General features: G+C 31.8%; 1 long non-coding RNA gene and 1 pseudogene across 1 annotated transcript; one reads left to right on the top strand and one right to left on the bottom strand.

Annotated features, from left to right (window-relative positions):
* On the top strand, positions 1-3,718 carry LOC114754611 (linoleate 13S-lipoxygenase 3-1, chloroplastic-like; annotated as a pseudogene).
* Positions 427-27,942, bottom strand: LOC114754612 (uncharacterized). The gene is made up of 3 exons (XR_003741217.1): positions 27,931-27,942; positions 25,667-25,674; positions 427-564 (listed from the first exon to the last, which is right to left on the bottom strand). It is a non-coding gene; the product is annotated as an uncharacterized LOC114754612 (long non-coding RNA).

Genomic DNA, 27,942 nt, shown 5'->3' with positions numbered 1-27,942 from the left:
TGACGGTAACCGCCGCAGTAAATATCAAGAATAGTAAAAATGTAGAGAATGAGATGATGTCCATGATGCTTCAGCATTTTGAATCTTTCCGCAAAAACATGTCTGAGAAGGGCATGGTTATGCAGTTAATGAGTACTGAAATAGACCCAAGTAAGTTTTTCTTTCTTTGTTTAATTCAATTATCTCTTATTAGTAATTACAAATCATCTTAATATTAGTTCTAATTTCTTAATTTTTACTGTGTGAAAATGAAGGAACGATGGAGCCAAAGGTGAGCAGAAACGCCGTACTGAAGTGGATGAGGGACGTGAAGGTGGGGGCTCCCAGGACCACTTATAGAGTAGAATTTGATATAGATCCAGATTTTGGGTTACCAGGAGCAATCACTGTGGTAAACAAATATGAAAAAGAATTCTTTTTGGAAAACATTGTGATTGAAGGCATTCTTCATTTTCCCTGCAATTCCTGGATTCAACCTGAGAAACTTCATCCAGAGAAGAGAATTTTCTTCATTAACAAGGTAATATATAAGTGCACGTTGTAATATGATGTTCTAATTTCTTTCTTGCTATATATCAACTTGAGACTTATGGGTTGATCTTGCATCTTTTAAACAGGCTCATTTACCTTGGGAGACTCCGGTGGGTCTAAGAGAGCTAAGAAAACAAGAGCTAAGGCAGGCAAGGGGAGATGGAAAAGGAATAAGAAAGCATGGTGATAGGATTTATGACTATGATGTGTACAATGATTTGGGGAATCCAGACAAACAGGACAAGACTCAAGGCCTATATTTGGTGGCCATCATCAATTCCCTTATCCTAGGCGATGCCGAACTGGTCGTACTCCATGTGTTTATGGTGAGTACTCAATCCTAACCCTGGCTTCAATGCTTTTCATGATTTAATTATGAAAAATAAAGTTTCCCTCTAACCATACCAGTAATTACAGTGTTGGTTTTTTCAGAATGCTCGTTTTAATTATTTGTATTAAAACTATCTTGGTAAAAACCCTTTTTGATATGTGTAATCGACAAGGATATTATGAATTTAGGAGACAAAGTGAATTAGAGTTTTACATTAAATTAGAATCAAAGTAAACTTCCTAATTAATTCTTATATGTAAGACCAAAGAGAGGACAGGTTTTTTGTTATGATTTATGTTTATATTGATGGTTGCAAAATAAAATTTTATTGATAATTTCTTATCATTTATTTGGGACGTCATGAATAAAACAGACCAGAAAGCTGAGACATCGGTAAATGCATCCAATGAAACATATGTGCCTAGAGATGAAGTATTTGATGGCATTAGAATGGAAGCTCTCGATGTGGAAAGGACAAAAGGAATAACTCGCAATCTTCTCCCTTTCTTCAAAACTTGTGTCACAAAATGTGGAGATTTCAAACAAATTTCAGATGTTACAAACATTTACAATGGAAAGACATGGCATGAATCGAAGTGTGAAGGTGTGAGCAATAAGATCCAAGCTCGTTTGGATGATTACTTCAAATTTAGTACCCCAAACATTATCAGAGGTATGTATTGTTATTTCTGTATATTTAATTCTATAAATTTTACTTCATACTAGACTTTTGAATTGTCTTATGTCTTAATTTAGTACGCAATTATCAATAATTGCAGGAAACAACAGTGGCTTTTGTATAAGAGATGAGGAACTTGGCCGTCAGACATTGGCTGGAATGAACCCATTAAGCATAAAAAGGCTTGAAGTGAGTAGAATAGTCTAAAGAATTTTTTTATCTAGTTAAAAAAACGTCAAAAACAACAGAGTAATTAAAAATGTATCCTAACTTCTTACCTCTAAAATTTTGTAGACCTTTCCTCCAAAGAGCGATTTGGATCCATCCATATATGGTCCTCAAGAGTCTGCTCTCAAAGACGAACATATTTTACCTCAACTCCATGGAATGTCAGTAGAAGAGGTATCATTTTTTCCCCTGAAAATTCCTTTTTTATAAAAATTAGGTTCAGAAAACTTACAATTGAATGTGTGGAATTCTTAACAAGCAACTGTAATTACTTTTTCTTCTTATTATTTTGTCAGACATTCGATCTAAATATCGTTTTATTTTTCTTTTCTATAGGCATTGGAAGAGAAAAAGTTATTCGTATTGGATTTTCATGATGCTTATATTCCATTTCTCAAAGGCATAAATGCCCAAGAAGATCGGAACGCTTATGCCACCCGAACCATATTCTTCTTGACACGACTAGGAACTTTAAAGCCTATAGCAATTGAACTTAGTCTTCCACACGGATATCCAAATCGTTTTTCTAAACAAGTCCTCACCCCTCCAGAGGATTCCGACTCTTATTGGTTATGGCAACTTGGCAAAGCACACGTTTGCTCTAACGATTCCGGTGTCCACCAACTTGTCCAACACTGGTAAGTAATCCTATAAACCTATTCTTCCTTGAGATATTTAAGGTTCAAACTAATGAATGAATCAAATTTTAATGGGTAATTAAACTTTGGAATCATCTTGGAACATACAGGTTGAGGACACATGCATGTATGGAACCTTTTATTATAGCAGCTCATAGGCAACTGAGTACGATGCACCCAATTTTCAAACTTCTAAAGCCTCATATGAAAGGCACCTTGCAAATAAATGCCTTAGCTCGTGACGCTCTCATCAATTCGGGAGGCATTATTGAATCTGATTTCTCTTGTGGTAAATACTGCAACCACATTGTTTCTGCTGCCTACAAAGATTGGTGGCGATTTGACATGGAAGCCCTTCCTAAAGATCTTATCAGAAGGTTTGAATTTTAATATCACATTTAATTTCTTAATCGCAATTTGTAATGTTATGCTAAACAAAAAGATTAACTAAATGAACTGTTCATCATGTAGAGGATTAGCTGAACCTGATCAGACCAAACCCTATGGACTGAAATTGCTCGTTGAAGACTATCCTTACGCAAATGATGGCCTTCCTATTTGGTTTGCAATAGAGAATTGGGTTAGGACCTATGTGACCTACTATTATCGTGACGGGCTCATGGTTCAATCAGATAATGAGCTTCAGGCTTGGTATGGTGAGGTCGTAAATTTGGGCCATGCTGATCATAGAAATGCAAATTGGTGGCCTAAACTCACAACTCCTAGCGACCTCATTTTTATTCTCACAACTTGATTTGGATTGCATCAGTTCAACATTCTGCAGTGAACTTTGGGCAGTACCCTTATGGAGGGTACGTCCCAATGCGTCCTCCACTGATGAAAAAGTTGTTGCCTAAAGAAGATGACCAAGAGTACAAAGAGTTCATGAAGGACCCACAAGGGTACCTTTTGAGCTCAATGCCTGACTTGTTTCAGACCACAAAGTTTTTGGCTGTGGTCAATATTCTTTCACAACATTCCGCAGAGGAAGAGTATTTGGGAGAAAGGAAGGATCTTTCAGATTGTTCTAGCGACCCTGAAATCATAGAGGCCTTCTATAGGTTCTCAGTGGAATTAAAAAGAATAGAAAAGGAGATTGAGAAGAGAAATAAAGACCCAAATTTGAGAAATAGATGTGGGGCTGGAATTCCACCATATGAGTTGCTCATGGCTAGTTCTGGTCCCGGAGTCACTTGCAGAGGAGTGGCTAATAGTATAAGCATATAAACATAAAATAGTTTGAAGAATTTACTTAGGAAAATGTTTTTTTATTTGTCCTCAACTTGGTCAATTACAAGTTTACAGTTTGGTTAGGAAAGTAGCCAAGCTTTATGTCTATTTAAGCAATTGAAATTAGGCATGTGTACATGACATGCCTGTAAAGGAAAGAATGACGAATAGCGTCTTTGAGACACTATTATATTGTTGTATACTGTCATAAACGGTAAATGAAATCATATATTGTTTCAATTTTTGTGGTTCAATTTGAAGCTAAATGCAATATCTAAATACACCATAATTTTATTGACAAAAGTTTTGTGAATCATCAAAATCAATTTATTCATTCAAAGAATTGAATCTATCTAAATCTCAAAAGCGATGGATTAAGTTACTCAAGTAAAAGTAAAAAAAAAATCTATAAGTTGAATAGTCAGTTCTTCAATCACATATGAAATTATGAACGGAGAGGGGAAAAAAACTAACAGAATAAAATAAAAGTTCGCACGACTAGATTGCAAGGAATTATTTAGTAATTTTAGGTCTTTTTAGTATAATTAAGCAAAGTTAAGGAAAAGTGGTGATAGAGATTATTAATTATGAAATTTTTAGGAAAAAAATGGTCCTCATTATTAGAAGAGAAAAATAAGGCCAAAAAAGGAGAAATTTTAAAAGACTAGTGGGCTTTCCAACAACTTTCTCTTGCTTCACAAGCTTCATTGATGGTATAAACAACGCAAAACCTAGTGATGAGTTTATCGGTCTAAGTTGAATTAATATTCACTAAATTTCAGGACACTTTCACTGTTAAATCTCCCAAATGCACAAAACTCAAAACTCAAATATTCCTTAACATTTAAACAATTCCTACTTAAAATGCAATGATGACTCGTGAAATACCTCCTAAAAATATCTCAAATACCTGTATTAAGGAGTCATCAGTGATTTTTTGGAAAGAATTATATTGTCTCAAGTATATAAATAAATTGAGGGGTTAATATCATCTTTAGTCCCTCAAATTTGTCCTCATTTTAATTTTGATTGCTTAAGTTTCAAATCTTAGGTCTTGGTCTCTCAAGGGGAAATGATCCAGATTTTTATTAAATTATAGGGTCCAATGTTTTAAATGAAAATAAACTTGATGGACAAAAACCTATAATTTGAAACTTAAGGGAGTAAAACCAAAATGAGAGCAAATTTAATGACAAATAATTATATTAACACATAAATGGAAAATTTGAAGATATCTTGATTAAGCTAAAATAACTATTTTTACATAACTAGTTGTTTATATATTTTTCCATGTAATATCGTGCAGGAACAATAAATGAAACCTGCCCATGTGGGAAGTGAGAAAATGACAAACCTCTTATTGAGCGAGTTGAATTCTTATCAGCAACGTAACGATGCATGTGCGAACGGCTAACAAGTAAATGATAGCGACAAAACAATGCAATAAAAGCTCAAAAATATTTGTCAACTCAACGTTTTCTATAAATTAAACATTGAAAATAGCCAGAACTTACATCTTTGCGCGCGTGTGTGTGTATAGATATACACACACACATATGTAGGCAAAGAAATGGTCAGTGTATTTGGATCGAACCTAGCGATATATGAAGGAAATGGCTTGATATAATGATATATTCATGTTAAGATTGGATGGTATAGAGTTGATTTGATTTTATTATTATATTTTCATTATTTCTATTTCAACAATACAAAATGGAAGCAAAAGAATCTTTCAATTTTTACTTTTTTGAAATATATATTACATGAAAATTATATTTTAAAAACTGGGAATTTGGAAAATCTAATGAAATTAATTTTGGACCGTTTAGATATTATCACAATGATCCGAAACCAAGCCCCCACTTATATATGAATCACATGAAGAAACTAATTTTGTATTATTAGAGCGAATTGTCACTAGGGACTGTATCTGAACTAAAAGTTTGAAACCCAAGACTAATGTGGGACCAATGCCGTGAGGCCATGACCATGTACAGCAACCGTGGTCCTAACATCTGACGTCCTCTGTGCATGTGTGTGTGTGTGTTTTTTCTTTTTTCTTTATTAATTAAATGAGATGCTTTTATGATCTCACTTTGTTGTATCTTAATGCCGTAATGGTATGTGCTTATAATGTCTAACAATAAATCGAATTTAAGGCATAAATAAATTAACAGTATTGCAAATGAAGTATGTCAGCTTATTAGCCACCACAAGAACTTTTGAAATAAATCTTTAATTTGAAGCCGAAGCACATCCCATGCTCATCATAGGCATGGAGTGCTCATCTTAATTTGAACCATTCAAATCAATTTTGAGTGGTTCAAGCTGAATTTAAATTTTTTATATTAAGAGATGGAGAGTTTAAAATAAAAATAATATTATAACTAACACTTCTTCAAAAAATAAATTTATCATTGAAAAAATTGCGTATTAAAAATTTTAAATCTGAATCATCCATATAAGATTTTAGATAAGATTTAGATTGCATCATAGTAATAAGCACACGATACCTATCGCTATGATGAGCATTGAATGAGGACCAGTTACTAGTGTGTATTTTTAACCTTCAATTAATTTTAGATTTTTGATCTTTTTTTGGCCAGCAATTTTAGATCTTTGATCCATCATCAAATAAATGTGTAAAATTTAAAATATTGACGGCAGGTCATAAACACATTAGTTTCGTAACAGAAAATTAATTTTCTTGCATATATATCGTGTGGGCGTGTGGGCGTGCACGTGCACATTCATAGCGTAAATGTAAAACAGAATGCCCACAGGAATTTTCCCAAAATAACCATGTCAGTAGAAATTATGGGCTGCCATATATTGTGGAAGCATTTTCATTCGGTTGCTTCAAAAGGACCATTTTATCTCTTTATTATGACCTTCACATTCGGAAGCCTTATAAGTGTAACGTGTGGTTTAAGAATTTAAGGGGTTTCTGCTTTTAATCAGCTAATCTTTTGGAATTCAACTCTTTCTTCATACTTGTTACACTCTCCTACTTTCTATTGCTCAGTTCAAACAAGAAATGAACAAAGATAAAGGGTGTTTTTAGATTGGCAGTAGCAGAATTGGCTTTTGTTTCATCTGACTTTTATAAACGTGAGTTAAGATAAAATTCAATTAGTGCAATGCGATTTATATTTGGATTGACATTTGTAGAAAAGTCTGTTTGACAAACTTAAACTCGCTTGGATGAAGTGTAGAAAAGTAAGTTTAGATGTAAAATTACCGAAAAGGACACAAATTTTGTTAACTAATTATGTACATAATGTGATAATTTTAAAAGAAATATTAAAATTAAATTATAAAAATATACTAAATATAATATCTCAATCCATTTTATCTCCAATATTTATCTATTTTGCCCCCATGTAATCCTTACAGTGATTATACATAATAAGGAGTTTTCATTAATGGGTAGCCTTAATGCACATGATTAATAAGAATATTTTAAGCAAGACAATATCAATTTATTGTAAATGACTAACTTAATTTTATTAATATCCTTAAATTATCTAACTCGTATATTTAAAATATGTAGTATCAAATTATTGGGTTTGTTATGAGTAATTTTGTCTTTTTCCATTACTATCTTTTTCCTCTCCATGCTTGTGATGGCAAAAGCTCAAAAAATTAGCTTTAGCGTTAGGCTATCTTTTCACCTAAAAGCTCATTTGCAAAACGCTCACCCAAACATTTGTTTGAACATTCATCTGTCAACAATGTGGATTTGCGTCATTCAAATGCACGTTTTCCATTGAAATCATCGATCCAAACGTACGCAAAGAAAGGTGGTGCCACAAACTGTCTTACGTACTACAATCAACATTTTCTATAGGTGAGTCCATAAGAGGCCTTGCTCGGAAGCCGATGTCGGTGACAATAACTGCCACAATAACTATGAAGAATATAACAGTAAACACGTTGAGAATGAGATCAATGATGCCTACGATGCCTTAACATTTTGAAGCTTACAACAAGACGTGTCTGTACTATTAAAAAGTTACTTTCAGCAACATCATTGTTGTCAATTTTCAGCGACAACAGTATACAATTAAAAAACATATTAATAGGTGTGTTTTCAATTTAATGAAGGAATAAATGGAGCCAAAGGTGTGCAAAAACGTTGTATTGGAGTAGATGAAGGACAAAGATGCATGCTAATTTGTTTCACATCTGAAATTTGTGTAGACTTTTCCTCCAAGCAGTGCTAATTTGGATCCATCTTCATTTGGTCCCCAAGAGTCAATTTTCAAATAGGAGCACATTTTATATACACGGAATCTCTGCACAACAGGCATAATTTTCCTCCTTTAAATCTTCCTTTGTTTTTTCAAATTTGTTGAGTAATAAGCTACAATATTTACTTATTTTTTTCCTAGTGGGATATAAACATCATCACATACATCACACACAAACCAATGTGAATAATTTTTTCTCTTCCAATACCTGTAATGTAAAAAACTTAAACGACATTTAAACTTAAATGTCACAACAAAAAGTTTTTAGTCGTCGCTAAAAGCCACTTTCAGAGGTAACATACTTTCAGTGGCGACGTTTGTCACCATTGAAAGATACTTTCAACAACATTCTTTTTTTTGCTGCTGAAAGTGATGCCCAAGAAAAATTAGTTTTACTGATGCCACATCATTGTCGCTTGCTGCCACATCCCCACTGATTGGTTGCCACATTATCGCTTGTGGCAGCCAAATCCCCACCAGTTGGTCGCCTTGTCATCGCCGGCCACCTCCATGTTGTTACCACATCACCGATCTCATGCCATGTCACTCCTCGACTTAAATGTGTCTTCTTCAAAGTTTGAACTCGTGACCACCTCCTTTTGTGTCCAATCTTCTTGCCGTTGAGTTGGATTGAATTTGTTTATTACTATTATGAAATAAAATATATATTATTATATTATACTTTCAACTGCGACATTAGAAAGTCACTGCTGAAAGTCAAACCTTCAGGAGTGACTTTCTAGAGTCCCTACTAAAAGTCTGAGCGTGATTGGAGAACGGAAGGACTTTCAATGGCGACACTAATAGTCGCCACTTAAAGTCAACTTTCAACTGCGACATTTCATCAACACTAGAATGTTGTTGCTAAAAGCTAGAAAGTCACCGTTCAAAGTGAGCCCTTCAGTGGTGATGGTAAATGTAACACCACTGAAGGTCTCACATTCAACGGTGACACAAAAAGTCACTATTGAAACGTACACTTTCAGCAGTGATGAAAATGTCACTGGTAAAAGATACTTTTAGCGACATTTTTGTCGCCACTGAAAGTCATACTTTTAGCGGTGACTTTTTAGTGTTGTCGCTGAAAGTCAACTTTTTAGGGTGACTTTTTTTGTCGCCGTTAAAAGTCATTCGCCTAAAATCTTTTTTTTAGTAGTGTCCTATTTATCAAAGGCATAAACACTCATATTGGATTCAATCCTCATTGATCTCAAAGCTTATGCTACTTGTACCATCTTCTGGTTGACCCGCCCATGAACTTTGAAGCTTATAGCAATTAAGCTCAGTCTTCCACATCCAAATCATTTATCCAAACTAGTCCTAACCCCTCAGGATTTGAACTCATACTGGTTGTGGCAACTTGGCAAGGCACATGTTTGCTCCAATGGCTCTAGTAGTGTTCACTTTAATATCCCAATTTTTATTTTAGGACTTGTTGTGTTGGCAATGATCTTGGAGAGTGTCTAGAATTAAGTATTAGGCCTAAAAGAATAAGAAATAAGATGGAATAAGGGAAAATTAAGATAACACCGTATGACCAATGAGGATTGAATCTAGTGAAAAGGGCTATAACATGCAAACCAAGATTCAAATCCTTATTAAGAGAGGTGTCCACATTTAATTCTTGTCAGTGCCTTAAATATGACTGTTTCTACTCCAAGGGTACCTGTGCGTAGGGAAAACAAAAAAAAAGGAAAAAAAGATAGCACCATATTGAAAACTGTAAGGCCGGATCATATTTATACATCATGGATGTAGCTAGTAGTACAACCCCAAAATACTAAATGCAAAAAAAAGCCCATAAAGTGTCCACCACTATGACCATAGGATTAACAAGGTAAATAGAATTAAAAGAAAACGAGCTAAGCTTCCTAGATAATTTAACAAAAAGTAGTTTGGTTTCGCATGAGAAAAGAAAATCAGGAGAATATTTACCAAGAAGTTTTTAAATCTCAACCGAATAAAATTCATCGTCATAGCGCGCCCGCAAATATATATATATTTATATATATACCCCCCCCCCCAAAAAAAAAAACCAGAAACAAAGACCATATGTAATGGGCCTCTTCATATTGAAATAAAGTCAGTATTGCCCATTTATGTGGCTAATCTTTGGATCTGATCCAATTCCCACTGGGTGATGATGATGTTCAGGCCCAAATGAGACCTATCGTCTCAGGCTGGGCGCTGAGGCTGCAAAAAGACGAAGTGATCTTAGCCGTATGTTCTAAAGGGACATAAAAAAATCCGGTTCTAGCGTGGCTAGTGAGAATTATAAGTTTATAACGAGATCTCATCAGAAAAATAATTATTAGTAAATTTTAATGACAAATAAGCAGTTATTATTTCTTACTCTACAACTCGTTAATACAAACTGTTATGTTATTATTGAGATTCGTTGATTAAGATTTTATAACAATTCTTCCTCATTATTTTGACTATTATTCAAAGCAGGGACAAGACTCGGAGCGGGTAACTCAAACGGATTGATGAAGAGTTGAATGAAAAAAGGGAAGAAAAAAATAAATAAATCAATTACTTAACATATGTGACTTAATTTTCCTAAACTAATAATGTGTAATATTAGACTATGTGCTTGTTTAGATTGGTAGTTGAGAAAGTAGCTTATTTTTAATTTGATTTTTCAAAAAGTTAGACTATGTAAAAGTTAAATAGAGTAATATGATTTATATTTGTATTAGTTTTTTTAAATAAGCTAATTTGTAAAAATAGAGTTGTTTGGATTATTATTAAGGGTTAATTAATCCGCAAGTCCTTATAGTTTCAACGAATTTTAAATCAGGTCCCTATAGTTTTTTTTCTTTTTATTAGGTCCTTATACTTTTACTTTTTTTTAATTAGGTCTTTGTATTTTTTTTCCTTTTAATTAAGCTTTATAATTTCACTAAATTTTTAATTAGGTCCATATAGTTTTAATTTTTATTTATTAATTAAATATAAGCTTAATTAAATAGATTAATATTGAAATATAAAATATTAATAATTAAATTAAATTAATAATTATGTAATAAAAAATTAATGGAATTAATTAATTCAGGAAAATTTTTTAGAACAATTAATTTTTTTGCTGAAGAAATTAAAATCATTATAATAATTCAATATCTTTAGAATATTATTTTTTATAAACTAATATTAAATAATATATACTATTTTATGTTTATATAATAGGTCTATTAGAATTTATAAAATAAAGAATAAAAAATTCAGGGACTTAATTAAAAATAAGGTGAACTTATAAGGACTTGATAAAAAGAAAAAGAAATACAAGGACCTAATTAAAAACAGGTGAAAGTATAAGGACCTGATAAAAAGAAAAAAAAACTATAAGGACCTGATTCAAAATTAGTGGAAACTATAAGGAGCTGTGGATTAATTATCCCTATTATTAAAAAAGAAAGTTTAGTTGTAAAATAACCAAAAAAGACATGATATTAAATAATATATGTAAATAATTTATTATCTCTCTTATGCTATACTCTCTAGTTCTATTTCTTCATACATTTTCTTTTATACCTTTTCTCATTTATTATAAGAGCATATTTAAAATCAAAAGTATATTTATAATCTATTTATTACTTTTAATTAATTTTAACTATTTTTTTATTATCCACAAATTACTTATTTGAAACTTATAATAAGAATCAGAAGGAATAGTAAAATTCTTAAAAGTAAAGCCTAGTTATTTTCTAAATAAGCAAGTTTGTAAAAGTAGAGTTGTTTAGATTATAATTAAAAAAATAAATTGAGCTGTAAAATGAATGAAGATGAATTTTATTAAATATATGTGTATCATATGAACATAATGTCATACCTTTAAGAAAAAATAAAAATAATAATAATAGGAAATGATTGAAATGAACGATGCTAATTCTATACCACATCGTCACTTTGATAACATGAATAAGTGACCCTCTAACTAGGGACAAAAACAATCAAACAACTCTTGGGTCTCACATTCTCTCTCCTCCATGTTATAAAGCATGGTTGAAAAGGCAAAAGCATGACCTGAGATGCTTCTTCCAATTGCACGGTTTAAGCAGCTTTCGGCCTATAAGTTAAATGGGCCAAAAGTTGCTTTAAACAAGAAAGAAATCGTCCAAATGTGCTTCTTTAAGTTAGATAGATTAGTTTAGAAAAAAATGATAACTATTAAAGATAAAATGAATTAAGTTCTCACCTCCTAACTAGGTCCTACATTACTAAAAGAGTAATACTTATCTTTTAAAAGATTAAAAAAAATAATATTTTAAATCAAAATTTTGGTCAAAATATTTTACATCCTAGGGTAGATTTGCTAATAAAAATCTTGTTTTACATAATTAAGCATATTTTCTTGGTCTTAATGAAAAGGGCCTACTTTCCCTTTAAATGAAAGAAGCATAAATTTGTTGATAACTTCAATAAGTATTAAGAAAATTTTCATCGATCTTATTTTATGTTTTTAAAAAAATTTCATCCATATACCAAATATAACCTAGGATTGAACTTCTATCTTTTTGTCATCATGTCCTCCTAGATGCACAAAGAGTTAAAACTGAGAAATCGGGCTAACCTATTTAAGCCCTAAAACTATGAAAATCAGGCTTATAATTTTGCCTCTCAAATTAAAAACAAGCATAAAAAGACTAGCCATAAAGGGCAGAAAGCTTAAATAGGTCAGTCATGTAGGGTTGAGGGTCAGCCTATTTAGGCCTTTCTTAACATTATTTATATAATATTAATATGATTGATTTTTTTTTTTACATTTTTAATGATATTTTAAATATTCTGTTATCATTATCCTTTTAAAATTGAATTCATAAAATGATTTTATTTATTGGTTCTAGACAATGATTTTTTTAATCAAACCTTAAAAATTGAGTTAATTTAGACTTTAGATAAAAATTGATTTATATTATGCATCAATATTTTTAGATTATATATACTTGATAAGAGAGTATTTTTATTCTTATATAACTTGTGTTTCTATAACTTGAATTAAAAATTTAGGAGTTTTAACTTTAATATATCTCAAATTAAAATAAAATAATAACTAGACTTAATTTGAAAAAAAAATTAATAATGTTTGTCACTAAAAAAGAGCTTACTTATATGAGCAGTAACAAGGGATCAATTGAGACCGGTTAAAAAAGTAGACATACATATACATACTCAATAGAAATAGATGGATATTCTATCAATATATATATATGATGAGAATTCTATATTATATATATATATATATAAATTATGATAGTATATGCATGCAAGATGAATTGGGGTCACATAAAAATCTTTTATGAAAATAAAGCGCTCTTAGTTCAATTCGGTAGAATGCGAGTCTCTAAAACTCGATGTCGTAGGTTCAAATCCTACAGAGCGTGATTCCATTCTTGTTAGATCGAGAATGACACGGAAATAATGAAACAACAATTTAAAGTCTTAATTTTACCTTCTGTGGATTAGGATTAAAACAAAGTTTTAATTGATAATAAAGATGTCACATCCCGAATTTTGGGTTTAGAAATACTAAAATTACCTTAAATGGGCAGGCTATCAGACCCCTTTTGGCAAAGGTCCCAGAGGTTCCCTGGAGGGACAGAGGGATTTCTAAGGACTAAATCGTAAATGGAAAGTTTGCTAGGATTGAAGAAAGAGAAAGTTAGAGACTCAGATAAAGTCTCGATACCCAAGAATGAGAAATGAGATGAATTATAGGGTTAAGCCAAACTAGGGGTAAAATCATAATTTTGCAAAGTTTTGGGCTGTTAAGGACAAAAATATAAATTATGCTCGAAAATCCCAGAAAAATCCTGAAAAATGAGAAATGGTAGGTTAAGGCTTGAATACCTCAAAAAAATTTCCAAAAAAATAGGAATAAGGTTCAGAGGCTCGTATAAGGCTAAAAATGACAAAAATGCCCATGGGTTGACTTTAAATAAATTTTAAAGATTATGACTCATTTTGAGGTATAAAGCTAAATTTAATTATTTGAGCCATGAAGAGGCCTCAGAAATATAAGCAAAAATGGGAATTCATGAGTTAAGAGACTACAAAAATTTATAAAATTAGTCTTATTCCTAGAAGGCTAGCGAAAGGGCTTTAAGAATATTTAAAAACCAGTTATGCCGAAAAAGAGCAATTTACGGGAAATTCAAAAAGAAATAGCTACAGCTTGAGTTATGGCTCAAGAAAATTCATAGATTTTCTCTAAAATCTGAGGAATTTTATGGTATTTTTAGATGAATTTTTGGAGTTCTGGATTGAATAAAAATTCTCCAGTCAAATATTAAATAATTTTTGTCCCCTAAATAGGAGACAAAACTAAAAAAAAAAAAAAATCTAAAGGCCATTCTAACGGCACTGAGTCAGCATGCTGAGTCACCAAGTGCAATTATGACACCTCTGAGTTAGCATGCTGAGTTATTAGGAGATATTTATGGACAGTATAAAAATCAGAACGCAGTACGGGTACATTTTAGACAATCCTTTGTCTACCCGTTATAGTGAAATCTCTACTGCATGACTCAACAAAGCTAAGTAGCCTGTCAGTAGAGCTAATTATTTTCTTCTATGCTCCTTTAAGATGGCGCCATATGTGGATTTATTTGAGATGAGAAAATGGTGTCAGAGTATGTCTCAGTGGTCCCGGGTAAGTCAGGATCCGAAAAAGTACCATATATGGTGCAGAATGGCAAGATAGGTGGAGGAATACCTAAGGGTTGTATTTTGCACGAATTTTATATTAATTTTCTCCCTATTTTAATGCCAAAATGATGAAGAAAGATAGAAGAGACAAGTATATGATTAGATGAAAAACAAGTATATGGTTAGATGGAAGAGACATGTGTATAGTTGGATGGAGGACACATGTACGGTTGGATTAAAGGCATGTGACTCGATGATGTAAGCATGATGAGGTAAGCATGATGTCATTAGGACACTTGTCACCACAAGATAAAGGAGAAAAATGGACGGTCCAGATTAAGCCACATATTTTTAAGATCAACGGCTAAGATTCAATCTTGTTTTCTATAAATATCCTTCCCCTCGTGTCATCCAAGGCTCTTGAAACCTTGGAAAAACTCTTACAAAATGAATTCTAGAGAGAGAAATAAGAAGGGGAGAGAAAGGTCAAGTAATCCTATGCAAGATCAAGCTCTAAAACAAGGTATGCTCATGATTTTTGATGTAGTTTTCACTACCCTTGTTGTTGTTGAGCTTGGTTATGGATTTTAATGGTTTTTGGGAGCTTGAAACCCTAAGGGGGTATGCTGCACAAAATTTCTAAGTTAAGGAAAAGATGGATTGATGTTATAATAATATTTAAAGGCTTGAAAGGAAAAAAAATCAAATGATTCTAGCTTCATATTAATTGAATTCCATGACTTTGGAACCAAAGAGGATGCCATGGTTTGACTGGTTCTTGTGCCTAGGATGTAATTTTATTGATTCTAAGGCTTCCAACGGATTTAGAATGGAATATTGTGTAGGAATAAGATGAAAGAATGAAATTGGAAGCATTAGAATCAAAACTAGAATTTAAGTGGCAGATTTCGGTTTTGGCCTAAAACCAGGGGAAGGAGTTGGATTTTATGAATCTAAGCTCATATTTGGATTCCTCAGGCAAAATTGTGTAGGATTGGGCTAAGGGAACAATTTTTACAAAGCCAGAACACTATATTATAAATTAAAAAAAAAGAGATTAAGTTTAAGGGCATAAGTCTTCCATGTTGTCTAGTTCTTGGTCCTAATAAGTAATGTGACTCTTGTGGCTGTGATTAGGACCTTGAGACATCCAAGAGGAGGCTTGGATGTGGTTGACCAAAAGCTAGATGGTTGGGAAGCTTAGGGAGCAAGTTGAAGAACAAGAGAAAACTTATGGTGCAAGGTAGCAAACTTTACCTTACTCTTATGTGCTTGTTATTTGCTTGCATGTATGACATGTTTCTATGTTTATATGATTTTATGAACTCATGTATTGTGATTGTGAATGTGTTTGAAATATGCCATATACCTATGTGTTTTATGATAAATGCATGATGATTTCCAAACATGTCATTATGTTACAAATATGTTAAGTTGCAAGCATGTTATAAATGCCAAGCTTGCCATATATGTCTAGGTGGTTATCGTTTGCTATTGAGATTCTCTGAAATCTCACCCCTCTCTAACCAACCATTTAGGTCAATCAATGATGGACAATAATTGCATGAGGGAGAACATGAGAAGAAAGGAGAAGAAAGTGGAGAATTATTGATGTTAATGATTGGTTAAGGATTTATGTATAATTCTCCTATTATGTAAATTATGTATATAAATGCCAATGATGCAATGTATTTGTTTAGAATGTTTATGGCATGAATAGAAATGTATGAGAATGAATGGGAAAGAATAAGACCAAGTTATGCATGCCAAAACAATAAAAAAGAATTAAAGTAAGATTTGGTTAAGGGAGAATTAAAGTAAGATTTGGTTAAGGGATAAAACGTAGGTCTTGAAGCTGTCAGCTTCCAGCTCCAGTTTAACCTATCACATGAATGAATTAAGCCACAAAATTGGCAGGCATATAGCACACATTCCAAGCTTTAAAACGAGAGGTAGATCACTTCAATTGGATGTGTATACTAAGATACGAATTTCCAAAGTTGAGTCAAGAAGTTTGGAAGTTCTTGAATTTACCAAATGAATAGTGATCTTTATGTATTAAGCTGTATGAATTGTCTTGATATAAATCTATTTTGATATTTTTTCCTTAAAGATCATTGAAAGAGCTTCAAGTAAAAATTTGAACCACCTCCATACGATTTTTTAGAATTAATTATGATTTTTTAAAGTTGGACTAAAAATCTGAAATTTAACCAGTGAACAATAACCCAAGAACCATATTGCAAATTTTCAATTTATGGGCTTGTTTCGTGATTTGCTTGAACCATAACTTTTTCAAACACGTATTCTGAAGGGTTAAAGGAAGGATGTTTCAGAAGACAGTGATTAAAAATCACATCAACGATTTTTTCCCTATTCACACAAAACCTCAATAAGGTATACATGTATCGCCGTGTAATCCCTATTCTTCAGGAACAATTATGTAATTTAGATGACTCTTTTAATTTAAAGATATCAAAATCTCATAATTCCATCCCTTTTGAACAACTAAGCCTAGAATAAACAAAGCGCAGCAGATCTTGACGCATGTAATCGAACCAAACAAGCACTAAAGGTAAATGATGATGAGGGATAACAAGTGTATTGGGCTTTATATTATCTTTTCATTGCATATACTTGATCACCAGAATACTTCTATCTCTGGTTCTTAATATAAGAGTTAGTTAGAAATTAGATTTGGCCCTAAATATAAACTTGAACTCACTTTGTCTTCAAAACTCATAATTTTTTCTTCAAAATATCCATATTAATTGTAAGAAGTTCTCACAAAGGGTTAGTTTCTAATCCAATACACATTATCAAAGAGTGTGGATTAGGAAGTTCAATACACATTTATTACAAATAATCAGCTTAAATAATTTTCTTAATATATTTAGATTAGTTATCTAACTCTTATATTAAGAATCAGATATTACTAATTTTAAAAATTTTCCATCACTTTATGCTAATATTCAATTATTAACTTTGCATCATTTGCCAGTTAGATTCTACCAGACGGCCAAAAATTGATACCTTCCACAGTGTATGCCCTCTCTACCCGAATTAAAAAAGACAAAAAAACAAAAAAGTTGTTTAAACCTGTATGTATATAATAGAGGCCCCAGACCCCAATTCATTGGATCATCAGAATTTCGAGTCACACTTAGGGGCCACCCTAGTCCTCCTATTCACCATTATTGACCTGAAGCTGCATCTTCACAATTAACTCTCTTTGAACCAGCCCAGAAAATTAGGTGATAATAATGTTGTCGTCTGACTAATTGCTGACTAATTTCCAAATTTGTTATCTTCTGTACTCCTTGTTTCACACAAACAACATAAGTAGTTTGATTTGATTCCTATCTAAGTGAAGCAAAGAAAAATGAGTACCAACAATAGCAGTAGTTCTTCTGGTGCAATCCAGCAAGAGTCCTGAGGAAAAGTTGTTCATTCAGTTTTCAAGGAGAAACAACCATTGTTACCGTCCTCAATATGGAAAAGAACAAATGGAGATACCGTACTTCACGGCATCATTAGGAGAAAACACTTTGGCCAGTACTTGTTATTATGCTACCTTTTACAGTTAAAAACAAGTGTTGTACATATTAGTTACTCCTTTAATCTTGGACACAGATAATTAATTTAAAGAGATTAGTTAAGTTAGTTAACTATTTCTAAATAGCATGTGTTGCTTTTCTTAAATTATCCATTTTAATCATTTGTATAGGAAACTACTCCTTGATTAAGAAAACTTCTCTTAATATGTGGAATCAATAGAAAGAGTTTAGGAACATAAATTATAAATTTAAGAAATAAAGTAGACTAAAATTTTACATGTAGGACCAAAGCAAACCACTCTACTACTTTATTTTACTTTTAGGAGCTGAGAGAGAGGATATAAATTATGAATAGGCATCATCTCACCGTATCTGTGCATCTAATTAATATATAATTCAGCCTAAATTAATATTTCATCGTTTGACAAGTCAATTTCTTTTGTTTCCAACAAGTTTTCTTGGTTTTTATATATTCAGAAAAATTTAACAACTATGCTATAAAGAAGCAGCATGATTTACAATTGAGCTTGCTAGCTTCAAAGGAACACAGAACTCTAACATATGATGTACCTGAAACTGAGTTGTTTGCTAGATCTGTGATACCGAATAATTGAGCCTTATAAAGACCAAAAGATTGGGAGCTCTTTCAATACTGAGGGACATTTGCCCTTGAATCAAATTGTCATGATTCCTTCTGCTTTTAAGAATGGCATTCTTCTCAGATGTTGGCAGAAACTGCTTTACCACTGTAAGTATAATCTCATATTAATACATTTTGACATGAAATTCACATATCTTTTATTTCTTTCCTCTTCATCTTAAACAAGTTACTCACGGTTCAGCCATAATCTTTACTATACCAGGCCTAATTAAATGAATTGGATTTTTTTTTTCAATATTAGAGGACATCTTCTATTATTTTGCATGTCTAAGTAATTCACTTTCAATTATGTTTTATATTATTTCTTAGTATGTTTGTGTATGTGTTTTCTTTTTCCTTTTTTGGTTACATCCAGGAAGTTTGCACCATATATATTTTTTTTATTTAACACAATTTAAACACACACTCGCAAACATATCAATGTTAGGTTTAAACTTAAGACCCCATCTCAATGTGATGGGTAGCCTTATTGCTAAGACAACTAGCCGTTCAAAAGTTTGCACCATAGTTAACATTCACAGTTAAAACCTCCCAACGCTGCTACCACCCAATGTAAAGTTCTGAACTGCAGCCCAAATGACCCAAAAATTTATTTTTATATTCAACACAAATTGCCTATATATTTATATTCATATATTAAAAATAGAAATAATTTGAATAGCATGAAAAAAACAAAAAACTATTTTGACGCAGTTATTTTAATGCACTTATTAGAAAAGATAAACTATAGTGAAGTTAAGAATAATTTAAGATTTATTAATTAATAATATAAAAATAAATTAATATATAAATTCAAAAAAAATACAAAACAATAAAATATGAAATACATGAAAATTGACGCATGAAAAATTGATAGTGAAGATAAGATAAATAAAGTCCTTAGTAGTTTTTTAAAAAATTGAAATAAGAACATTGGCATATTAAATATTTTTAAATATAATATAAATATAATGAAATGTATTTTAAAAAATCAACATGAAAAATTTATTTTTTGTTTTAAATGCCATTTTGTTTCAAGAAAACCAAACAAGACGTACACACAAATGAGGGGAATAGATGAATAGGCAACAAGCTTCTATGAAGTCCATGCCAAAATACACCTAAGTCGCTTCCCCAAAAAAGTCAAGAATAGTATCCTACACAATTTGCAATCCCTATGAAAATTTATCTCAACTATATAGTATTAATTTCCTACAGGAAGACATGACCAAACTTTAATGGTAATTTTAGCCTTGATTACTATCATAATTTGCAATTTAGTTAAAAGAATGGTCATTTTGGAACACTCTAAAAGCTACAATAGTAACAATGGTGAAGTAAACTCTGGAGCCAACTTTGCTTGAATGAAAGTGCAATAATGTCTATTCCCATGAATGGCTTTGTAGCCTAATGAAACAAATAATTCTCTATAAGTGAGAGTTTGCGGGTTCAATAATCCCTTGCAACATTCATAACTCCCTAGCAAGTTGCAAGTGAAAAAAAGTGTTTCACAAATTCATCTTCCACATTGCACAACACACAAATAGGAGAGTCACCGTACCATTTAAATTTTAGTCCCCATCTCTTCATGGCGTGATCCGCTACCTGTAACATCCCCATTTTCTTATCAAACTTAGAGTGTCGCTAGTACCCGTTAGGTCATAAGATTTGATTTCATACACAAAGGAATACTATAAAGGTTGAATAAGAGAGTTTAAGTATAGACAATTGGAGACTTATTATAAAATAAATTATTAAATAAATTGTGTTTGTGTATATATTTTAAAGGAAAATTGAGTAAAAAGTGATATTCATAAATAATTAAATATAACTATGTATATTTTACAACGTAAGATAATACTAAAAGATTATAGACATAAATTTAAAAGTAAATAAAATAAAATAAAATAATAATGAAGTATAAATTTAGGGACATGTATATATAATATACCTATATGAGCATGTATAATATTTAAGAAAATCTGATTGATTTTGAAATGTATCATATTTTTCTAAAATATGATATACTGTTTATATTAAAGAAGATTTTCTCTCCTTTATGAAAAAAAATGCCAATATGGAATAAGCTAGTTTATATTTTATTGGCCTTAAAAATTGTATATAAGCACCCAAACCTTACACCCAATTTATTTTGCTTGCCCATTACTTCTCTCTTGGCTGTCGTCACTAGCTACCTCCTCTTGCTTTGCTTGTTACTTTTCTTCAATGGCCTCTATCTTATTTTCTCTCTACTTTTTCCCCTGGATCCTTTTCGTCCCTTTTCCTTAACTGTACGCCTAACACAAGACACTCACGTACTCATACTTAGTCTCTTTTCTTCTAGTTATAATTTTTTTTATATATATTTAGCTCCAACACGTCTTGTCCTTTCCCCATTTGTGTACCATGTGAAGCACCTTTATACACACACACGCAGATATACACATGTCCCCACACGCATAATATTGCCCAGCAACCTTTCGGCCTTGTACACACGTTCCCACAATAATTACACACATAGAGACGCGTGTGCACACACACACACATCATATTATTCTATTTATTTTATTTTTATTTTTAGGTATAAATATATAAATAATCATATGAATATATATATATAATATTGGGTTTTTTTTTTGCATAGAACACAGTTTCAACCTCTTTATTTATTTCAAGTGTATAAAATTGCAATTAAATTTTAGCCTAAGAATTCGGTAAAATTAATTTATTGAGTTCATAAGAATTTTCCTCTCAAAAAGCCATAGGTTCTAGGGTAAAAATGAATAGCCAAACTGGTGACTTTAGGACTCAAAAATTTAGGATTAGCATTTTAGACTATGATAGAGTATAATGTATTTTTCATTATTCATAGATTCAATTACCGGTGGGACTCCCTCAATTCTGAAACCTAAGTCTGTTTTTGTGAGAGTAATTGCTAGGGTGCCAAGTATCTCTCTTTCTACCTGCCTCGCTTGTCGGTGAGATCTATGAGTTTTGAGAAATCTGACAATATTATCTTTAATTAGTCTCTAATATGTCAAATGACTGTTTTACAAAATTGTCTCGTGGGACTATTTGTTACTTGAAGGAAACTTTATGATAGAAATTGTTGTGTAATAGTATGATTGGAAAGATAGTCTATATATTGCTTATATGTATTGTTAGAATCCATGCTGTGTAATTGGTATATTGTGAGCAAATGTGTGATAAGGTTTGTGATTAGTTGCAAACAATATAAATGGTTAATGAGTTATATTAATTAATATTTTGGGAGGAGGTTTGAGATGGGAGTTATATTTTTGTGACCATGTGACGCGGCCACCATATGGCGCTCTATGACTAGCCCCTTCTAATGCTAGGGCAGTATCCCCTCAGCTTGTGACACTCCAGTGGTTTATACCTGGGCAACATCTCCTACTGGAGGAACCTATGGTCCCTTGGGTGCACGACCTGGCCATGGGTTCATTCAATGGGAATAAGGAGGAGATAAGGAGGAACAAGTATTATTTGATTAATGGAAAATAATATAAATTGTGTAATTACTTGATTAAGGAAATCCTATGTCGCTATTTGTTTTAACATGTAAATTGCTACTATTAGATGTTGTGTTTTCTCATTGATTTAAAACTATTAGTCCCACCTGGCACCTTATAGGTGGTGTTGGTAGGTGAGGTGAGTAGGAACTGAGTTACTGAGACCATTGTCTCATCCTATTGGTTCTTACTATTTTTTCAGGTGAGAGTAGCAGAGGAGGTGCAGTAGGAAAAGTTTCTGAGGTGTGAGACTACTTTTACGAGAAGTCATCCTCTGTTAGTAGTTATGTTTAAGTTTTAAGTTATTTGCCACCCAGGACATTTTTTACTCATTTGGTTTTATTTTTGGTTTCAGTAATGTTACTTTCATTGTTTTCATTTATGACCTTTGAGTTGGAACAATTGTTGGTTAGTAGGTCGGAGGCCCTAAGACTGTACTACATTTTGATAGCAAGTTTGCAAGACTTGGGTGTGGTTTCTAATAAGTGGATCTAATGGAGGTTATGGCTTGAGGTCCTTTTCTTTTATGATATCTGTATTGGTTGTGACATACTACATCTAACAGGAATGCATGAATTTTTATAACCCTGTTAGCTAGGTAGCATCCCTTTCTAACATGGTTAAGCTGATAACAAGTAATAGACGGAATGGTGATATCTTCATTCTGTGAGATTATATGATTCCACTTCAGTTATTGATACTCACTTTCCTTTATAACCATGATAGTCACTGTATGCAGGTCGTTTCCTTTTTCTATCATGGTTATCTTGATTTATAAGAAAAATTTTTGTTTCACTCTTTTATTACCATGGTAATAATGAATATGGATAGTGTTAACCTAAGTATTGTGTTTTTGGAATATGGATGTTTCACTACCATCTTTGGTATATATACTTATTGGTTTTAAGAATTAGAATATTTTCATGCAACGCATGGACATTACAGTTAATAGATGATGTCTCCCTTTTTTTGCCCCTTTTCTTTTTTTTTTCGCTTTTTTTTTTTGTCTTCTTTATGCCCTTAATGCTTTTGGTGCCCACAAACGTTTGATAAGGCCACCTTGGGAAACTAAACGAGAATCGTGTGTGCCGTATCATGGACGAACTTGTGAGACAAGATCCTTGGTGTTGGGAAAATGAAAAGGCGAAGGATATGAAGAATATTGTGAACATGAAGTTTTAACCCCTCATGGATATGATTACACAAGAAGGTAAACACCATTTTAAACACACACAAACACACACACACACATGTTTATAATAATCAAAGGATTTTTAATTCTTTGTAGATACTACTTCTCATTCTTAATACAAGAGCTAATTGGATATTGAATTTTGTTTTAAATATAAGATCTCAATCCACTTTGATTCTAAAATTTATAATACTTTTTTCTAAAATATCTTATTGTTTATAAGGGTTTTCCATCAAGAGTCAATTTTAATACATATGATTAAAGAGAGTAGTTTTGAAAAGTCAACACATATTTGTTGTACTTAACTAATTTTCTTAATATCTTTAAATTGGTTGTATATCTCTTGTATTAAGGACCGGAAGTAGTATATAATAGTAATATTAGCTTGATCAGTTATTGGCACATAGCAGGTAGAATCAAAAGACCAACTATACTGTTAATAGGAGCTCAAAATGGTCTGACAGGACAGGTGAAGAAGATCCTAGATGATATTTCTGTGTCTATCCATGACCAATTACTTGAGGAGAAGAAGAATATAGTACATGTGGCCATAGAGGAAAGGCAAAGCCATGTATTAGAGGAAGTAAAGAAATGCAAAGATTGGCTTTTACTAAGGGGAAAAGTTGGATGTTGATGGAAATAATGCATGCATTTGGTAGCCAAGCAATCAAAATATATAGCAAGGGGGATACGTGGATTTGTTATGCAAATGCAGTGGGAAGTCATGTGGTTTGAGGTATTTATATAATATGTAGTTCTTATTTCATCACTCCTTAAAATTCTAGCTCTTCCATCTTATAATCAATTCATGCATATTAGAAGAAGCAAAAATTTTCTCTTAGTTTTAGTTTTAACGTTCTAGAAAATTAATATTTTGCTTTGTACAATATTTTTTTCACTAATATTATTTTAAAATGTTCACAAAATTACTATCTAATCTAGTGAACCTAATAATATGTATAAAGCTAAAAACTGATAGAATATGTTTAGAGAAAATTAGAGTTGTTTTAGATATTAGTGGTTATTTTATTAGGAGCAATATTTTTATATTAATTAGGATTTAGCAGATTTTCATATTATTATCTTTTATGGATTTCTTTATATTGAACAAAAATTAGGTCAAATTATTACTTGTATTTATTAGGTCAAGTTCTTAGGTGTATTTACAAGTGCACATACACATTTTAACAACTAATAATAGTAAAGTAACAAGTGTCCATATTTCATATGTGAACTTATAAATACACACACATTTTACCAACTAACAATATCAAAATAACAACTATATCTATTTGAAAAATGACTAATTCTAATTTGCATTATAAGAGATTATACAAAAGTTACAAGTATTTATAGGTGAATTTACAAGTGCAAATATGTATTTTAATAACTAACAATAACTAAATAGTAAGAGTGCTTGGAGAAATTGACCTGAAAGATATAAGCAACTTGAGTTAAATTTTATCTTTTTAGATTTTATTTATTTTTAAATTAACACATCTAGGGTTTTATAAATAACTTGAAGGTCCTCTTAATCTTGTTAACTAGTTTAATAAAAGTTGAGCATTGTTTCTGCCTCTTGGCCCTTTCTCTCTCACTATCCTTCTTCTTCTTTCCAGAGAAAAATAGGTTCAACTTTTACTCAATCAACAAATTCTCTTACAATAAAAAAACCCTAAGGCTAATTATAAAACCCTAGCCGGATAATAGATATAAGATAATAATCCAAAACCCTAATCTTAAGATAGAAGAGGAAGATTTACACTAGAGAATACAAAGTGTGATAAATAATAGGTTTATAATGTCCTTTAGGACATTGCAATGTTGATATTTGCATTCTTTCATGGCGGCTTGTTACAAGATTAATTGTATTATTCATAATTTATATAATGAATCTGATCATCTTTAGTTTAGACTGCCATATCCATATTTAACAAAGTTTTGCTAGCATCCTTATCATATAACTACTTTCTCCTTCATTTACTGGAACATACATCTTTGATTGAGATTTGTGCATTACTTCTGAAATTTATTATTTTATGTTGAAACAGTATGTGAAAGAAAATATGCCATCTTACTTCATTTCCCAATCCAATAAAAAGGGTGAGACTCCAAGGGAGATCTTCACCAATGAACACATGAAGCTCATTAATGAATGCAACGACTCAGTGAAGGACACGTCCACATCTTACATTGTGGCAACCACCTTTGTTACTGGTTCTAGCTTTTCTGCATACTTTCAGGACATTGATAGATTTAGCCATACATTTTCTATCTCTTAATTTCCTTTCTCTTCTTCATGTCTTCATTAGCCACTTTCTAGCCATTTATCTCTCTAGAAAGGTACAACCCAAAGGTTTTCGTCAAAGTTTGCCATTAAAGCTTTGTTTGGGAATTTTTTCATTCCCGGAATCACTCATCTCAATGTTGGTTTCTTTCTATGCTACACTATCCCATGACTTTGAACCTAAAGAGAAGTATAAGCCTATCATATCCTATGGGATCATTCTATTACTAGTATCTTTGGTGTACGTATTTGCTCATTTACAAAGGTACCAAATCTAATAATTGTGGAAGAAGATAACATATCACTTTTCTGCCAAGACTTGAGGATTGAACAATAGGATCATAACTGGCCTAATATATGAGATGGTGAAAGAGCAAACAGAAGTACTTAAGCCTTCTCGAAGTACAATATTGTACGGGAACTCTATCTATTTGTCCATCATTAAAAAAGTAAGTAGATTTGAGGAAGAAGAATATGTGTGTGTGTGTCTATGCTTTGGGGAGCTTATCAATATTAGTGTAGTTTTTCTTCCTAAATGTGTGGAAGAAGTACCAAGAGTGTGTAATGTTCTTATTTGTATCCTATATGTTACTCTTAATTGTTGGGATTTTGACTTACTTGATGCTGTAATATTGCTATACATTTGAAGGAGTTATGAATTATTTTGCATTATGCTATTAAAGAGAATTACTACCTCTAGTCATACTTATAAGATCTCGTTCATAGACTATAAACGAGGTCTTATAATTAAGACCGGAGGTAGTAATTGATAGCTCAACAGCTTTAAAAAGTTATGAGGAGCCAAGAGTTCTTGGGTTTAAATTTTATCTTTCCCACTGTTTCAAACAATTTGTCATCCGTCAGTCGATATTTTCTCTAACTTAGGCATGAGTTGCTACAGAGTTCGCTCATAGTGGCTTCAACATCAACTTAAAAAACATGCATAGTGAACGAGTGGAATTTTTCACTAAGTAAGGGGCATTTCTATAAATGGACATCAAAGCTAATTTTCAGTTATAGGCCTGGGAGTTGGGACTATGATGAAGTTTCATAATTTTTATTGAGACGAAACTATGAAAAGCTTTTTTCCTTTTAAAAATTCATAGTTAATTATAGAAAATATGTATGAGGGTGTTCTAAAATATTTTTGAAAGCTTATTAGGTCCTTTACATGACAAAAAAAATAATTATAGTCTTAAACCATGCCAATCAATATAGTTTATTACTTGTCTCAACTTGCTCTATTTTTCAAACAAAAATCAGGCATCAACATCAAAACCTCATAACTCAAGCTACAATCTCTAATTAACCTGATTGACTTAAGACTTGTTGAAAAGATCTATATGTCTACTTTTTTACATACCAATTCTCATGAGCATAGGACGTTGTTTACTGCACATTAAACATTGAAATCACTATGCTCTATAAAGAGCCTAAACTGGGCAGTCATGAACGCATAGGCTAATTTCATGGTTTCAAGGCTATTCTCTGACTCGCCATTGATTACTATCCATCTTAGCACATTAGTTAAATACTCTAAGGTCACATCATGAATTTATACAATTCATAGGATTATTTATACATTTTTCAACTTCTAACAAAATAATGATACAGGAAGTTTATTCCTTTTCAACTTACCCTTGCACGTTGCCTTTTCTTTTTCTTTAGAGGCACATAACCTAGCGTGGTTATTCATTAGAGAGAGGTAAGCTTTGGAGAAATCTCAGTAATAAACATTCTTGGTGGATGGTATCATTTTTCACATTTAATTATGGTAACTTCTCTTCCTCTTTCTTCTTGGTGGATGGTATCATTTTGGGCTTTATTGGCTCTCAATTTAATTGGGCTATAGGCACCTAATAAACTTTGGGATATTTTTCACTTTAATTCCTCTTTTAGGCCTTAAATATCACTAAAAGGCCTCTTACTATTTTTTTCCTGAATTTTCTTGATTTTTTTTTAATTTTTTGAATAAAAGTTTCATAATTATACTTAAAATTTGAAACTTTTAGAAATTACACTTTTGATTATGGCACAACTTGACATCCATGAAATCCTCTTCAATGTATCTTGAAGGTTTTGAAATATTTTCTAAACCATTTCAAGGATAAAATATTTTCTAGATCACTTTCTACTTTTAGGCACTCTTATATAATTTCCTAGTATTTATTTACACTCAATACCCCTAATAAATT

Source organism: Neltuma alba, unplaced genomic scaffold (assembly GCF_004799145.2).
Source record: "Neltuma alba isolate B1F8T4 unplaced genomic scaffold, ASM479914v2 tig00010172_pilon, whole genome shotgun sequence".
Taxonomy (NCBI): Eukaryota; Viridiplantae; Streptophyta; class Magnoliopsida; order Fabales; family Fabaceae; genus Neltuma; species Neltuma alba.
The sequence above is the reverse complement of the archived record's forward strand: the minus strand, read 5'-3'. Positions and strand labels throughout refer to the sequence as shown.